Genomic DNA, 16,404 nt, shown 5'->3' with positions numbered 1-16,404 from the left:
CCCCGGTAAAAAGCTGGTGTCTTCACTCTGCCTTCTCTCTCTAGTAGTCAACTCAGCCCCGGTAAAAAGCTGGTGTCGTCACTCTGCCTTCTCTCTCTAGTAGTCAACTCAGCCCCGGTAAAAAGCTGGTGTCGTCGCTCTGCCTTCTCCAGGGGCATGTTGAGGTAAATTTACTAACCGAGAGGGTTGAATTATGTAATTTATTGGTGGGCTGGAAGGCGCACTCTTGTCTTTTCTATTCCGAGGTTGTTTACTCGCAATATCAGATATTAAGATGACTTTTTATAATGCATGTATACTGAGGTTGAGGTTCTGACTAGTGATAATTTACCCGGGGTTCAATACCTGCTATAGTCACTATTATTTTGCTCTCCCAAAAGCAACACAGCCCTAAAACGAGATATATAGCTAACTAAAGTCATGTTAATGAGTGACCATTTTAGAAAATCATGGGACATATAGTCTGTGGTTGCATGCTATTTTATGTCAATCATACTGCTGCTTGTAGCCTATAACTGATGCTTTGTGGTCTTATGCTGCCATCTATTGGAAATATTTAGCAATTAAAAGTTATTAATGCACATTCAGACGTTGGTGAGGCAGCTGAGAATTTTAAAAAAAAATGGAATGTGTCCAGCCTACTTGAGGCGCCCCGAAAATAATATTCAAAAGTTTAGTCCTTGGATACAGAGGGGTTAAACACTAAAGTTACCGTCCATCTAGTGAAGAGAGGAGAACCGGACAGAGGTAGCCAGCATCTGTCAACGAGAGAGGGAGGATTGGATAACTAGGATGCTGCTGGTAGAGTAGCTAGCTAGCTTACCTAGCTGTACCGACTAGCTAGGATAACTAGGATGCTGCTGGTAGAGTAGCTAGCTAGCTTACCTAGCTGTACCGACTAGCGAGGATAACTAGGATGCTGCTGGTAGAGTAGCTAGCTAGCTTACCTAGCTGTACCGGCTAGCTAGGATAACTAGGATGCTGCTGGTATAGTAGCTAGCTAGCTTACCTAGCTGTACCGACTAGCTAGGATAACTAGGATGCTGCTGGTAGAGTAGCTAGCTAGCTTACCCAGCTGTACCGACTAGCTTGGATAACTAGGATGCTGCTGGTAGAGTAGCTAGCTAGCTTACCTAGCTGTACCGACTAGCGAGGATAACTAGGATGCTGCTGGTAGAGTAGCTAGCTAGCTTACCTAGCTGTACCGACTAGCTAGGATAACTATGATGCTGCTGGTAGAGTAGCTAGCTAGCATACCTAGCTGTACCGACTAGCTTGGCTAGCTAGCAGGACGTTCATCTGTCGTTTGTCTCGATGATGATGACGAATCCGGTGAACCACAAAATGAAACAAGGATAGAGAGTGAAAAGGATCTGGCTACACTCATACTGTCCCTGACCGTAAACCAAAAGCAAATTGAACAATAAACTTCGGTGTCTCAACACTGTAACAAACTCTGTCATTATTCCCCAAGATCACCTCAGCCCACTCTGCACGTAACCTGACAATATGTTTGGCGCCACACAGTATGGGGACGTGGACAGTTCTGTACGGGGACGGGGCCAGTTCCAGAACGCGGACAAGAGCAGTGCCACACAATCAACTAAACCCAGTCTTTACAGTGGGTTACATTAGTAATATTCATTTTTCTCTATGTTAAACAAACATTTATTGCAACAATATTTTGAGATCTGGGCCCATATCCACAAAGCGTCTCAGAGTAGAAAATTGGTCGTATAAGTGCTGAGAATACAGACATTTTACACTTCTGGGTATAAATTAAAGCTATGCATGAAGTCTCTACTCCCACCTAGTCAGCAGATATTTAGGACACCTCGTGAGCTGTCCTAAGTAGTTAAGAGTTAACAGCAGGTGTCTTGATAATACTATAGAATAATGCAGCGAGTCAGTGGTTCCTGCACCACATGTAAATACTTTGGGGTAGTAAAAATATTGTTTTCTATTTCTATATGATCAATCCATTAATAATATAGACCTACATGCAACAGTATGTCTTGTGCTTTTGGAAATTATTTATGAATAATATGTATGTGTAATATTTATTTATAATATTTATGTATCATATTTATGTATGATATTTATGTGTAATATTTATGTATAATATGTATGTATAATATTTATGTATCACAAGTGATACCATGTATGTCTGCATAGCATTTTGTCTTCATTTTGGCAGATTAACTCATGCTTATTTCTGAAGATTATCTCTGGTTTTCACCCAGAGGCTAAGGAGTTGGAGCTGTGGCGGGATTTGAACCTGTGTTTGAAAGGTGGCTGGTTCGAATCCTGGGCCGAGTGCTGAAATAAACAGGTGGAATTGATCTGACCACTGGAGGGCTGCTGGGTTCACATCCTCAAAACAATCACCTTCCGTTGATCAGAACTCTAGTAGATCTTCTTCACTGAACCTAAATATATATATAACTTTTAGTGGTTCCATATATTAAGGAAGTGATAGAAGCCTTTTTGGTTCTATAAGGAACCTTCTTTTCTAAGAGTGTAAAATAAACACGGTTTTCTTTTGATTATTTAATTATCTACATCATGTTATTTCAAGATATCCCTTTGGAGCGCAACATCACATTGTTAAAAAATAATCCTAAATTGGGCGTGGCTATAAATTAGGCAGTTGAAGGCATCTCGGGCGTAATATGTGTTCGATGAAAATGAACATTGTATGCAACGTTGTAGGCAACATTATTGGCAAGGGACTTGATGCCTACTATGCCAAAGCTATTTAGAGTTGTTAAACGGGTGTGAAGAGTGTGGTGATATAACGGGAATATTGTCAAAATTCTTATTGTAACAACGATCAGAATTGGTAAAGAAAATATGTATTCCATTATATTAGGCAATAATTAAGAGCAGGCAAAGTGGTTGTGTCATGTGAAAATTCTATCAAATGTGGTACATTGTAACGAGTACATTCAGGGTGCCGTGGAGCCCCTGCAGTACCTCCACAGACCCCGGATTGAGAACCCCTGATTTAGCAGATGCTCTTATCCAGAGTGATTTACAGTAAGTGCATTCATCTAAAGATATCTAGGTGAGACAATCACATATCCCAGTCAAATATACAGAATACGAACATTCCATTCCTGCTAAACAATGGATATATTGCGTTTTGCAATAAAAAATTTATAATAATACACATCTAAAAACTATGAATTAAAAATCTGAGAACGGTAATATTGAAGGTCCCATAAGCAGCCATTTATGATTAAAAAAACAAATGTGAAAATTTTTGGAAATGGCATTTTTGAAAAAAACTCTTAATAATTCTTAAACAAAATTGTCATCTCACCTCTTAGATTTGGTGTCATGTTCCCCAGAGAGTCTCATTTTAGAGGCAGGGCCCCCCTCCTTCCTCTCCCCAGAGAGACTCATTTTAGAGCACTGACCCCTGTAAACAGAGATCCAGCATGTTGGTTGTGGTTGACACAGTAATTATTGAATGTCAATTGTTATCATTTAATAATTATCTCTTATAAAACATTTACTTAACAGACATATCGAAACAGTCAGGTGATTTAATGCAATCACATGAATATGTAGTTGTAAAATTTCATCTCCTTGGTAACTGTCAATAATAATAAGTCACTGTTTGTTAAGGTAGTTACAGACAGTACAGCAACAATAATAATAATAATAATAATAATAAGTCACTGTAGTTATAGACAGTACAGCAACAATAATAATAATAATAATAAGTCTCTGTTTGTTAAGGTAGTTATAGACAGTACAGCAACACAAGGCCATGTCTCACACATATTTGTATTCACTAACAGTAGACTATTTATTGTCTTCCAATCTGTTCTTTTCTAAACGTATCTGAGAATGTAGACAGAAGGGCTAAAACGGACATGATTGATCTGAGGGGGAAATCATTATATTATGTAAAGTAGGCTAGGTTATAATATATAATGGCGTTTTGTTAGTGATATGCAGATCAAGGTCTATACCTCGGCTATAGCCTACATATCATAGATGACCAGTCTAAACCTGTTCAGATCAACATAATGTTATAGTCCTACCAGTAGTAGGACAGAGAATGTACTGTATATAACCTACATATCATAGATGACCAGTCTAAACCTGTTCAGATCAACATAATGTTATAGTCCTACCAGTAGCAGGACAGAGAATGTACTGTATATAACCTACATATCATAGATGACCAGTCTAAACCTGTTCAGATCAAGATAATGTTATAGTCCTACCAGTAGCAGGACAGAGAATGTACTGTATATAACCTACATATCATAGATGACCAGCCTAAACCTGTTCAGATCAACATAATGTTATAGTCCTACCAGTAGCAGGACAGAGAATGTACTGTATATAACCTACATTTCATAGATGACCAGTCTAAACCTGTTCAGATCAACATAATGTTATAGTCCTACCCATTGGCGAAAATCTGATATCAACTTTGGAGGGGACAATTACATGAAATTTTCTCAAGAGCAATTCCTGAGGGGGACACCAAAAGTAGTGCTGTAACACATAGCCTACATTGTAATATGGTAAATGTATATTGAGGAACCAAAGAAATAAGGTGTTTGCCGTACTCCTAACTACCAGTACCCAAAACTACACAACTAATCACAACAGCAATACCATTGCCTTTAACAAATCTTAGTTCAGTCACCAGTTTAAGTTGAGAGTGGAGGTATCCATGGCATTTTCCAATTATGTTCCTATTATACAAGTAAAAAAAATGGAGAACCTTTCATAATGTTGACAAACAAAGACTCAACAAACTTACCTGAGACTCCCTGTCTCTGCCAGTCTGTCCCTGCATATCTGTCCCCAACTCTGCTGTCTGTGTGCCATCTGTTGCCTGCTCTGCCTAATGACATCATTGTGAAACATTTCTATTAGCATTTCACTTCTTTCTTATGAACATTTTATCAACTAGTCTTTGAGATATTAGGCTACTAGGGTTTTTACTATACGTTTGGTGTATTGAAAAATACTCTGATGTCCGTCTTTTATTTTTCTGCCATTTTTCTACCTGGCTGGCTGGCTACACACACACACACAGTGTGTAGGTTATTTACAGTAGGAGATGGGCTTCTATCATCTTATCTTTTATCATTCTATTTGGGCTTCGATCTAAAAGGTAGCTAGCAAATGTGAAACGGATTAAAATGACAAGAGTTGACAGCTGTATGAGTTCACCATTTACACATTATATGCTGCAACCTTTTGTAATTTTAATAGTTTGTTTCATATTGGCTGGCTTCCAACAATAGCTGAATTTGCAAAGCAAGCGAGCACCAATTCAGTTTCAGTGGTGTTTGCTATAATCTTTGCTACCCGGGTTAAATAAAGGTGAAATAAAATAAATAAATAAAAGTTAACTTGTGACAATTTAGCTTTTGCAACGAGACCATTAAATATATTTAAGACAATGGTAGAAGAGAGTGTAGTTCTGTTCAGTTTGGATTTCAGTTTATCGCTAACCTTATCACAGGGACTTTGAAGCACTAACTTACATCATCTGCATGCAGATTCCATCTTTGACGACGCCACATAAATGGAATAGGTACTAGCTAGCTTAATAGTTAATATTTGCGCGCTAGCTCTGCATAATCAGCTAGTGTGTGTGCGCGATTGACTGGATTAACCTCACGTCAGTTACGTGCATTGAGTGCCTTTCAGACAATAGATACGACCTCTCTGTTACCTAGCAAGCTAAGGAACTGGCAGTGGATCAAACCATTGTGAGGCATTGTCGTGTGTCCCCCGTCCCCCCCGGGATTTCCGTCCCTGGTCCTACCAGTAGCAGGACAGAGAATGTACTGTATATAACCTACATATCATAGATGACCAGTCTAAACCTGTTCAGATCAACATAATGTTATAGTCCTACCAGTAGCAGGACAGAGAATGTACTGTACATAACCTACATATCATAGATGACCAGCCTAAACCTGTTCAGATCAGTTCACATAATGTTATAGTCCTACCAGTAGCAGGACAGAGAATGTACTGTATATAACCTACATATCATAGATGACCAGTCTAAACCTGTTCAGATCAACATAATGTTATAGTCCTACCAGTAGCAGGACAGAGAATGTACTGTATATAACCTACATATCATAGATGACCAGTCTAAACCTGGTAGGGTTACACTACAACCCTGTTCCTGGAGCGCTACCCTCCGGTAGGGTTACACTACAACCCTGTTCCTGGAGCGCTACCCTCCGGTAGGGTTTCACTACAACCCTGTTCCTGGAGCGCTACCCTCCGGTAGGGTTACACTCCAACCCTGTTTCTGTAGCGCTACCCTCCGGTAGGGTTTTACTCCAACTCTGTTCCTGGAGCGCTACCCTCCGGTAGGGTCTCACTCCAACCCTGTTCCTGGAGCGCTACCCTCCGGTAGGGTCTCACTCCAACCTTGTTCCTGGAGCGCTACCCTCCGGTAGGGTCTCACTACAACCACAGCTGTAACTAACCTGATTTATCTTATAAACCAACTAATTATTTTAATCAGGTGACTAGTTTTGAATAGGAATGAAAACCTACAGGATGGTATCTCTCCAGGAACAGGATCGGAGAGCCCTGTTTTAGAAGATGTATAAAATCCATCCTCCAATTCTTTCTGACTATTCAGCTTCAGCTAACCGTGCTAAAATCTTATTAGAAATCAGTTTTTTTTGTAACAGTAACGTTACCATTTACCTGGTAATTAAATATAATTTATTTAGAATTGATCAGAATAATGTTTATTGTATTCTCAAATTGAAAGTGCTCCCTCGCGCTCCTCAGCACTACACCCATGGTGATAAGAGATCATAGATCAAACCTACTCTTGACTATTAAATGTCTGACTACGACCTAACTTTATAATAGTGTGTAAGTAGCTTCTAGACTTACCAGTCTGCTCGTCTTTCCTTCAAATCAATACTTTTACCCGACTTCTAATGTTGCCGAGAAATGTGCGCCAGAGTTTCAACATCCCTTTCGTACGTGCATTAGCCCACAAACTTACTTTCAACTTCATGAGGAAATGACATAACAGAATTCCTAAACCCAGAGACCAACATCCCGAGTCTACTGGGACCGCTTGGGAAGCAGACTGTAGGAAGTAGACCGATGTTGTGATTTGGGGATTGAGAAGTCAGAAGTGAAAAATTCCTCCTTAGATGTACATTTTCTCTAAATCTAAAGGCAAAACCTAGATTGGAGCCAATGTCTTAAGTATTTGAACATGTTATTACTCCAACTTCGTGAAAGAGACAAACTGACACGTTATTATTTTAGTCAAAAACGACTTTATATCGAAGGAGTGTCTTTGGTTTGACGGCCTGCACATGCACAGTTCGGTGTGAGACGACCGTTAGACCCGACGGTGTGTTTCTACCATCAGTTCAGCAAACCAACGTCTCCATGACATGTGCGTCTGTGTCTAGTTAGTATAAATGTATGTGTCTTTGGTTTGACGGCCTGCACATGCGCAGTTCTACATACTTTTGTATATCTAGTGTATATCTAGTGTATATCTAGTGTATATATATAAATACACACACACTAGATATACAAAAGTATGTAGACACCCCTTCAAATTTGTGGATTCAGCAATTTCAGACACCTGCTGCTGACAGGTCTATAAAATTGAGCACACAGCCATGTAATCTCCATAGACAAACATTGGCAGTAGAAAGGCCTTACTGAAGAGCTCAGTGATTTTCAACGTGGCACCGTCATAGGATGCCACCTTTCCACAAAGTCAGTTCATCACATTTCTGCCCTGCTAGAGATTCCCTGGTCAACTGTAAATGCAGTTATTGTGAAGTGGAAACATCTTGGAGAAACAATGGCTCAAGCGTGAAGTGGTAGGCCACACAAACTCACAGAACGGGCAGCCAAGTGCTGAAGCGCGTTTTCTGGAGTAATGAATCACGCTTCACCATCTGGCAGTCCGACTGTCACGTCTGGGATTGGCGGATGCCAGGAGAACACTACCTGCCCCAACGTATACTGCCAACTGTAAAGTTTGGTGGAGGAGGAATAATGGTCTGGGGCTGTTTTTCCATGGTTCGGGCTAGTCTCCTTAGTTCCAGTGAAGGGAAATCGTAACGCTACAACATACAATTACATTCTAGATGATTCTGTGCTGGCAACTGTGGCAACATTTTGGGGAAGGCCCATTCCTATTTCTGATTGACAATGTCCCTGTGCACAAAGCGAGGTCCATACAGAAATTGTTTGTCGAGATTGGTGTGGAAGAAATTGACTGTCCTTCACAGAGCGCTGACCTCAACCCCGTTGAACACCTTTGGGATGAATTGGAACGTCAACTGCGAGCCTGGCCTAATCACCCAACATCAGTGCCCGACCTCCCTAATGCTCTTGTGGCTGAATGGAAGCAAGTCCCCACAGCAATGTTCCAACATCTAGTGGAAAGCCTTCCCAGAAGAGTGGCGGCTGTTATAGCACCAAAGGGGGGACCAACTCCATATTAATGCCCTTGATTTTGGAATGAGATGGTCGGTGAGCAGGTGTCCACATACATTTGGTCATGTAGTGTATATTTGATGCTGTTTGTAAAAATCATGCCACCATTTTAGTTATAGTTATAACATACTGTAGTCTAAAACCATTTTAGTTATAGTTATAACATACTGTAGTCTAAAACCTTTAACTAGTACATTTGGGAACAGGACATAATGTCATATTTTCCAAATGGTTTCGTTATCAGAAATGACCAACTTCATGACATGACACTTACTTGGGTGACTTCCTCATGTCTCCTTTTCCGTTAAATTCGTAATCTATGCTGGAGATCCCCCTTAACAAAGCCTTGCCTTAGTCTATCCAGTGGACAAGCCTTCTGCCATGCCTGGATATTTTCAGAAAAAAGTACCAACACTTCAAAATTAAATATCACTTGGGATAATCTTCCAAAGACATTGACTTTTATTCAAATAACAGATTGTACCTGTCCAGCTCCAGGTTCCCCAGAAGGACCAGACACCACCATCTCCTCAGACCAGGCTGAAGGACCAGACACCACCATCTCCTCAGACCAGGCTGAAGGACCAGACACCACCATCTCCTCAGACCAGGCTGAAGGAGCCAGACACCACCATCTCCTCAGACCAGGCTGAAGGACCAGACACCACCATCTCCTCAGACCAGGCTGAAGGACCAGACACCACCATCTCCTCAGACCAGGCTGAAGGACCAGACACCACCATCTCCTCAGACCAGGCTGAAGGACCACACACCACCATCTCCTCAGACCAGGTATATCAGGCTGAAGGACGAGAACAGTCACAATGCATTTCCAATTGCTCATTTCGAGAATCTGTAAATTCTAAATTAATACCTTTTCTGCATTTGACATAATACCACTTACGATCAAGTAATCAAATGGAGTGTCTGTGGCAAAATATCATGTGTACTGGAAAGAAAACACATAATGAATAAAACACAATGTTAATTACTCATTATAAATGTATGTTAGTGAAACATATTGTAAAGCGTGCGTGTTGGTGGCAGGGAAGTCAGGCGCAGGAGAACGAACTTGGTATAAACGGAATCGTTTAATAAGTGCTCGCAAATTCCGAAAACCAACATATACAAAATAAAGGAAGTGGGTAGAAAACCCGTCGCACACCAGAGCATAAATGCACCATTACATACAACAAACAATCACCGACAAGGACATGAGGGGAAACAGAGGGTTAAATACACAACATGTAATTAATGGGATTGGAACCAGGTGTGATGGAAGACAAGACAAAACCAATGGAAAATGAAAAGTGGATCAGTGATGGCTAGAAGGCCGGTGACGTCGACCGCCGAACAAGGAGAGGGACCGACTTCGGCGGAAGTAATGACAATAATGAATAAACAATGTTAATTACTCATTATAAATGTATGTTAGTAAAACATAATGTTAATTACTCATTATAAATGTAGGTTAGTTAAACATAATGTTAATTACTCATTATAAATGTATGTTAGTAAAACATAATGTTAATTACTCATTATAAATGTAGGTTAGTAAAACATAATGTTAATTACTCATTATAAATGTAGGTTAGTAAAACATAATGTTAATTACTCATTATAAATGTAGGTTAGTAAAACATAATGTTAATTACTCATTATAAATGTAGGTTAGTAAAACATAATGTTAATTACTCATTATAAATGTATGTTAGTAAAACATAATGTTAATTACTCATTATAAATGTAGGTTAGTAAAACATAATGTTAATTACTCATTATAAATGTAGGTTAGTAAAACATAATGTTAATTACTCATTATAAATGTAGGTTAGTAAAACATAATGTTAATTACTCATTATAAATGTAGGTTAGTAAAACATAATGTTAATTACTCATTATAAATGTAGGTTAGTAAAACATAATGTTAATTACTCATTATAAATGTAGGTTAGTAAAACATAATGTTAATTACTCATTATAAATGTAGGTTAGTAAAACATAATGTTAATTACTCATTATAAATGTAGGTTAGTAAAACATAATGTTAATTACTCATTATAAATGTAGGTTAGTAAAACATAATGTTAATTACTCATTATAAATATAGGCTAGTAAAACATAATGTTAATTACTCATTATAAATGTAGGTTAGTAAAACATAATGTTAATTACTCATTATAAATGTAGGTTAGTAAAACACAATGTTAATTACTCATTATAAATGTAGGTTAGTAAAACATAATGTTAATTACTCATTATAAATGTAGGTTAGTAAAAAATAATGTTAATTACTCATTATAAATGTAGGTTAGTAAAACACAATGTTAATTACTCATTATAAATGTAGGTTAGTAAAACATAATGTTAATTACTCATTATAAATGTAGGCTAGTAAAACACAATGTTAATTACTCATTATAAATGTAGGTTAGTAAAACATAATGTTAATTACTCATTATAAATGTATGTTAGTAAAACATAATGTTAATTACTCATTATAAATGTAGGTTAGTAAAACATAATGTTAATTACTCATTATAAATGTAGGTTAGTAAAACATAATGTTAACTACTCATTATAAATGTATGTTAGTAAAAAATTATGATATTAGAACAGTGAAATCTGACCATGAGCATAAAGACACCACAATCACTGCTTTATGGTTCCAGGAAGTCCCTGTTTCAAGAGTTAACACTTACAGTTACAAAATATACAACAAAATATTTATGGTTCGGCAGATGGGGGCATGGTGGCAGGTAGCCTAGTGGTTAGAGTGGAGGGGTGGCAGGTAGCCTAGTGGTTAGAGTGGAGGGGTGGCAGGTAGCCTAGTGGTTAGAGTGTTGGGGGTGGCAGGTAGCCTAGTGGTTAGAGTGGAGGGGTGGCAGGTAGCCTAGTGGTTAGAGTGGAGGGGTGGCAGGTAGCCTAGTGGTTAGAGTGGAGGGGCGGCAGGTAGCCTAGTGGTTAGAGTGGAGGGGCGGCAGGTAGCCTAGTGGTTAGAGTGGAGGGGTGGCAGGTAGCCTAGTGGTTAGAGTGGAGGGGTGGCAGGTAGCCTAGTGGTTAGAGTGGAGCGGTGGCAGGTAGCCTAGTGGTTAGAGTGGAGGGGTGGAAGGTAGCCTAGTGGTTAGAGTGGAGGGGTGGCAGGTAGCCTAGTGGTTAGAGTGGAGGGGTGGCAGGTAGCCTAGTGGTTAGAGTGGAGGGGTGGCAGGTAGTCTAGTGGTTAGAGTGTTGGGGGTGGCAGGTAGTCTAGTGGTTAGAGTGGAGGGGGTGGCAGGTAGCCTAGTGGTTAGAGTGTAGAGGCGGCAGGTAGCCTAGTGGTTAGAGTGGAGGGGTGGCAGGTAGCCTAGTGGTTAGAGTGGAGGGGTGGCAGGTAGCCTAGTGGTTAGAGTGGAGGGGTGGCAGGTAGCCTAGTGGTTAGAGTGGAGCGGTGGCAGGTAGTCTAGTGGTTAGAGTGGAGGGGTGGCAGGTAGACTAGTGGTTAGACTGGAGGGGTGGCAGGTAGCCTAGTGGTTAGAGTGGAGGGGTGGCAGGTAGTCTAGTGGTTAGAGTGTTGGGGGTGGCAGGTAGTCTAGTGGTTAGAGTGGAGCGGTGGCAGGTAGTCTAGTGGTTAGAGTGGAGGGGTGGCAGGTAGCCTAGTGGTTAGAGTGTTGGGGGTGGCAGGTAGTCTAGTGGTTAGAGTGGAGGGGGTGGCAGGTAGTCTAGTGGTTAGAGTGGAGGGGTGGCAGGTAGTCTAGTGGTTAGAGTGGAGGGGTGGCAGGTAGCCTAGTGGTTAGAGTGGAGGGGGTGGCAGGTAGTCTAGTGGTTAGAGTGGAGGGGTGGCAGGTAGCCTAGTGGTTAGAGTGGAGGGGGTGGCAGGTAGTCTAGTGGTTAGAGTGGAGGGGTGGCAGGTAGCCTAGTGGTTAGAGTGGAGGGGGTGGCAGGTAGCCTAGTGGTTAGAGTGGAGGGGAGGCAGGTAGCCTAGTGGTTAGAGTGGAGGGGGTGGCAGGTAGCCTAGTGGTTAGAGTGGAGGGGTGGCAGGTAGTGTAGTGGTTAGAGTGTTGGGGGTGGCAGGTAGTCTAGTGGTTAGAGTGGAGCGGTGGCAGGTAGTCTAGTGGTTAGAGTGGAGGGGTGGCAGGTAGCCTAGTGGTTAGAGTGTTGGGGGTGGCAGTTAGTCTAGTGGTTAGAGTGGAGGGGGTGGCAGGTAGTCTAGTGGTTAGAGTGGAGGGGTGGCAGGTAGTCTAGTGGTTAGAGTGGAGGGGTGGCAGGTAGCCTAGTGGTTAGAGTGGAGGGGGTGGCAGGTAGTCTAGTGGTTAGAGTGGAGGGGTGGCAGGTAGCCTAGTGGTTAGAGTGGAGGGGGTGGCAGGTAGTCTAGTGGTTAGAGTGGAGGGGTGGCAGGTAGCCTAGTGGTTAGAGTGGAGGGGGTGGCAGGTAGCCTAGTGGTTAGAGTGGAGGGGTGGCAGGTAGCCTAGTGGTTAGAGTGGAGGGGCGGCAGGTAGCCTAGTGGTTAGAGTGGAGGGGCGGCAGGTAGCCTAGTGGTTAGAGTGGAGGGGTGGCAGGTAGCCTAGTGGTTAGAGTGGAGGGGTGGCAGGTAGCCTAGTGGTTAGAGTGGAGCGGTGGCAGGTAGCCTAGTGGTTAGAGTGGAGGGGTGGAAGGTAGCCTAGTGGTTAGAGTGGAGGGGTGGCAGGTAGCCTAGTGGTTAGAGTGGAGGGGTGGCAGGTAGCCTAGTGGTTAGAGTGGAGGGGGTGGCAGGTAGCCTAGTGGTTAGAGTGGAGGGGTGGCAGGTAGCCTAGTGGTTAGAGTGGAGGGGTGGCAGGTAGCCTAGTGGTTAGAGTGGAGGGGTGGCAGGTAGTCTAGTGGTTAGAGTGTTGGGGGTGGCAGGTAGTCTAGTGGTTAGAGTGGAGGGGGTGGCAGGTAGCCTAGTGGTTAGAGTGTAGAGGCGGCAGGTAGCCTAGTGGTTAGAGTGGAGGGGTGGCAGGTAGCCTAGTGGTTTGAGTGGAGGGGTGGCAGGTAGCCTAGTGGTTAGAGTGGAGGGGTGGCAGGTAGCCTAGTTGTTAGAGTGGAGGGGTGGCAGGTAGCCTAGTGGTTAGAGTGGAGGGGTGGCAGGTAGCCTAGTGGTTAGAGTGGAGGGGTGGCAGGTAGTCTAGTGGTTAGAGTGTTGGGGGTGGCAGGTAGTCTAGTGGTTAGAGTGGAGCGGTGGCAGGTAGTCTAGTGGTTAGAGTGGAGGGGTGGCAGGTAGCCTAGTGGTTAGAGTGGAGGGGTGGCAGGTAGCCTAGTGGTTAGAGTGGAGGGGTGGCAGGTAGTCTAGTGGTTAGAGTGTTGGGGGTGGCAGGTAGTCTAGTGGTTAGAGTGGAGCGGTGGCAGGTAGTCTAGTGGTTAGAGTGGAGGGGTGGCAGGTAGCCTAGTGGTTAGAGTGTTGGGGGTGGCAGGTAGTCTAGTGGTTAGAGTGGAGGGGGTGGCAGGTAGTCTAGTGGTTAGAGTGGAGGGGTGGCAGGTAGTCTAGTGGTTAGAGTGGAGGGGTGGCAGGTAGCCTAGTGGTTAGAGTGGAGGGGGTGGCAGGTAGTCTAGTGGTTAGAGTGGAGGGGTGGCAGGTAGCCTAGTGGTTAGAGTGGAGGGGGTGGCAGGTAGTCTAGTGGTTAGAGTGGAGGGGTGGCAGGTAGCCTAGTGGTTAGAGTGGAGGTGGTGGCAGGTAGCCTAGTGGTTAGAGTGGAGGGGTGGCAGGTAGCCTAGTGGTTAGAGTGGAGGGGGTGGCAGGTAGCCTAGTGGTTAGAGTGGAGGGGTGGCAGGTAGCCTAGTGGTTAGAGTGGAGGGGGTGGCAGGTAGCCTAGTGGTTAGAGTGGAGGGGTGGCAGGTAGCCTAGTGGTTAGAGTGGAGGGGTGGCAGGTAGCCTAGTGGTTAGAGTGGAGGGGTGGCAGGTAGCCTAGTGGTTAGAGTGGAGGGGTGGCAGGTAGTCTAGTGGTTAGAGTGTTGGGGGTGGCAGGTAGTCTAGTGGTTAGAGTGGAGGGGGTGGCAGGTAGCCTAGTGGTTAGAGTGTAGAGGCGGCAGGTAGCCTAGTGGTTAGAGTGGAGGGGTGGCAGGTAGCCTAGTGGTTAGAGTGGAGGGGTGGCAGGTAGCCTAGTGGTTAGAGTGGAGGGGTGGCAGGTAGCCTAGTGGTTAGAGTGGAGGGGTGGCAGGTAGCCTAGTGGTTAGAGTGGAGGGGTGGCAGGTAGCCTAGTGGTTAGAGTGGAGGGGTGGCAGGTAGCCTAGTGGTTAGAGTGGAGGGGTGGCAGGTAGTCTAGTGGTTAGAGTGTTGGGGGTGGCAGGTAGTCTAGTGGTTAGAGTGGAGCGGTGGCAGGTAGTCTAGTGGTTAGAGTGGAGGGGTGGCAGGTAGACTAGTGGTTAGACTGGAGGGGTGGCAGGTAGCCTAGTGGTTAGAGTGGAGGGGTGGCAGGTAGTCTAGTGGTTAGAGTGTTGGGGGTGGCAGGTAGTCTAGTGGTTAGAGTGGAGCGGTGGCAGGTAGTCTAGTGGTTAGAGTGGAGGGGTGGAAGGTAGCCTAGTGGTTAGAGTGGAGGGGTGGCAGGTAGCCTAGTGGTTAGAGTGGAGGGGTGGCAGGTAGCCTAGTGGTTAGAGTGGAGGGGGTGGCAGGTAGCCTAGTGGTTAGAGTGGAGGGGTGGCAGGTAGCCTAGTGGTTAGAGTGGAGGGGTGGCAGGTAGCCTAGTGGTTAGAGTGGAGGGGTGGCAGGTAGCCTAGTGGTTAGAGTGGAGGGGTGGCAGGTAGTCTAGTGGTTAGAGTGTTGGGGGTGGCAGGTAGTCTAGTGGTTAGAGTGGAGGGGGTGGCAGGTAGCCTAGTGGTTAGAGTGTAGAGGCGGCAGGTAGCCTAGTGGTTAGAGTGGAGGGGTGGCAGGTAGCCTAGTGGTTTGAGTGGAGGGGTGGCAGGTAGCCTAGTGGTTAGAGTGGAGGGGTGGCAGGTAGCCTAGTTGTTAGAGTGGAGGGGTGGCAGGTAGCCTAGTGGTTAGAGTGGAGGGGTGGCAGGTAGCCTAGTGGTTAGAGTGGAGGGGTGGCAGGTAGTCTAGTGGTTAGAGTGTTGGGGGTGGCAGGTAGTCTAGTGGTTAGAGTGGAGCGGTGGCAGGTAGTCTAGTGGTTAGAGTGGAGGGGTGGCAGGTAGCCTAGTGGTTAGAGTGGAGGGGTGGCAGGTAGCCTAGTGGTTAGAGTGGAGGGGTGGCAGGTAGTCTAGTGGTTAGAGTGTTGGGGGTGGCAGGTAGTCTAGTGGTTAGAGTGGAGCGGTGGCAGGTAGTCTAGTGGTTAGAGTGGAGGGGTGGCAGGTAGCCTAGTGGTTAGAGTGTTGGGGGTGGCAGGTAGTCTAGTGGTTAGAGTGGAGGGGGTGGCAGGTAGTCTAGTGGTTAGAGTGGAGGGGTGGCAGGTAGTCTAGTGGTTAGAGTGGAGGGGTGGCAGGTAGCCTAGTGGTTAGAGTGGAGGGGGTGGCAGGTAGTCTAGTGGTTAGAGTGGAGGGGTTGCAGGTAGCCTAGTGGTTAGAGTGGAGGGGGTGGCAGGTAGTCTAGTGGTTAGAGTGGAGGGGTGGCAGGTAGCCTAGTGGTTAGAGTGGAGGGGGTGGCAGGTAGCCTAGTGGTTAGAGTGGAGGGGTGGCAGGTAGCCTAGTGGTTAGAGTGGAGGGGGTGGCAGGTAGCCTAGTGGTTAGAGTGGAGGGGTGGCAGGTAGCCTAGTGGTTAGAGTGGAGGGGGTGGCAGGTAGCCTAGTGGTTAGAGTGGAGGGGTGGCAGGTAGCCTAGTGGTTAGAGTGGAGGGGTGGCAGGTAGCCTAGTGGTTAGAGTGGAGGGGTGGCAGGTAGCCTAGTGGTTAGAGTGGAGGGGTGGCAGGTAGTCTAGTGGTTAGAGTGTTGGGGGTGGCAGGTAGTCTAGTGGTTAGAGTGGAGGGGGTGGCAGGTAGCCTAGTGGTTAGAGTGT

At 44.6% G+C, this 16,404-nt stretch overlaps 1 long non-coding RNA gene across 1 annotated transcript in view; it reads right to left on the bottom strand.

Moving 5' to 3' along the window:
* LOC145867002 (uncharacterized) overlaps positions 1-7,136 on the bottom strand; it is an 8,354-nt gene extending 1,218 nt beyond the window's left edge. Inside the window, exons 1-3 of the long non-coding RNA XR_014383185.1 lie at positions 6,910-7,136; positions 4,790-4,873; positions 3,326-3,424 (exon numbers count right to left, since the gene is read on the bottom strand). This is a non-coding gene — a long non-coding RNA (uncharacterized LOC145867002). The remainder of the gene's footprint in view (positions 1-3,325; positions 3,425-4,789; positions 4,874-6,909) is intronic.
* Between the last annotated feature and the right edge of the window lie 9,268 nt (positions 7,137-16,404).

The sequence above is a fragment of the Salmo salar genome, unplaced genomic scaffold (genome assembly GCF_965601325.2).
Source record: "Salmo salar unplaced genomic scaffold, fSalSal1 ptg000152l, whole genome shotgun sequence".
Classification (NCBI taxonomy): domain Eukaryota; kingdom Metazoa; phylum Chordata; class Actinopteri; order Salmoniformes; family Salmonidae; genus Salmo; species Salmo salar.
The sequence above is the reverse complement of the archived record's forward strand: the minus strand, read 5'-3'. Positions and strand labels throughout refer to the sequence as shown.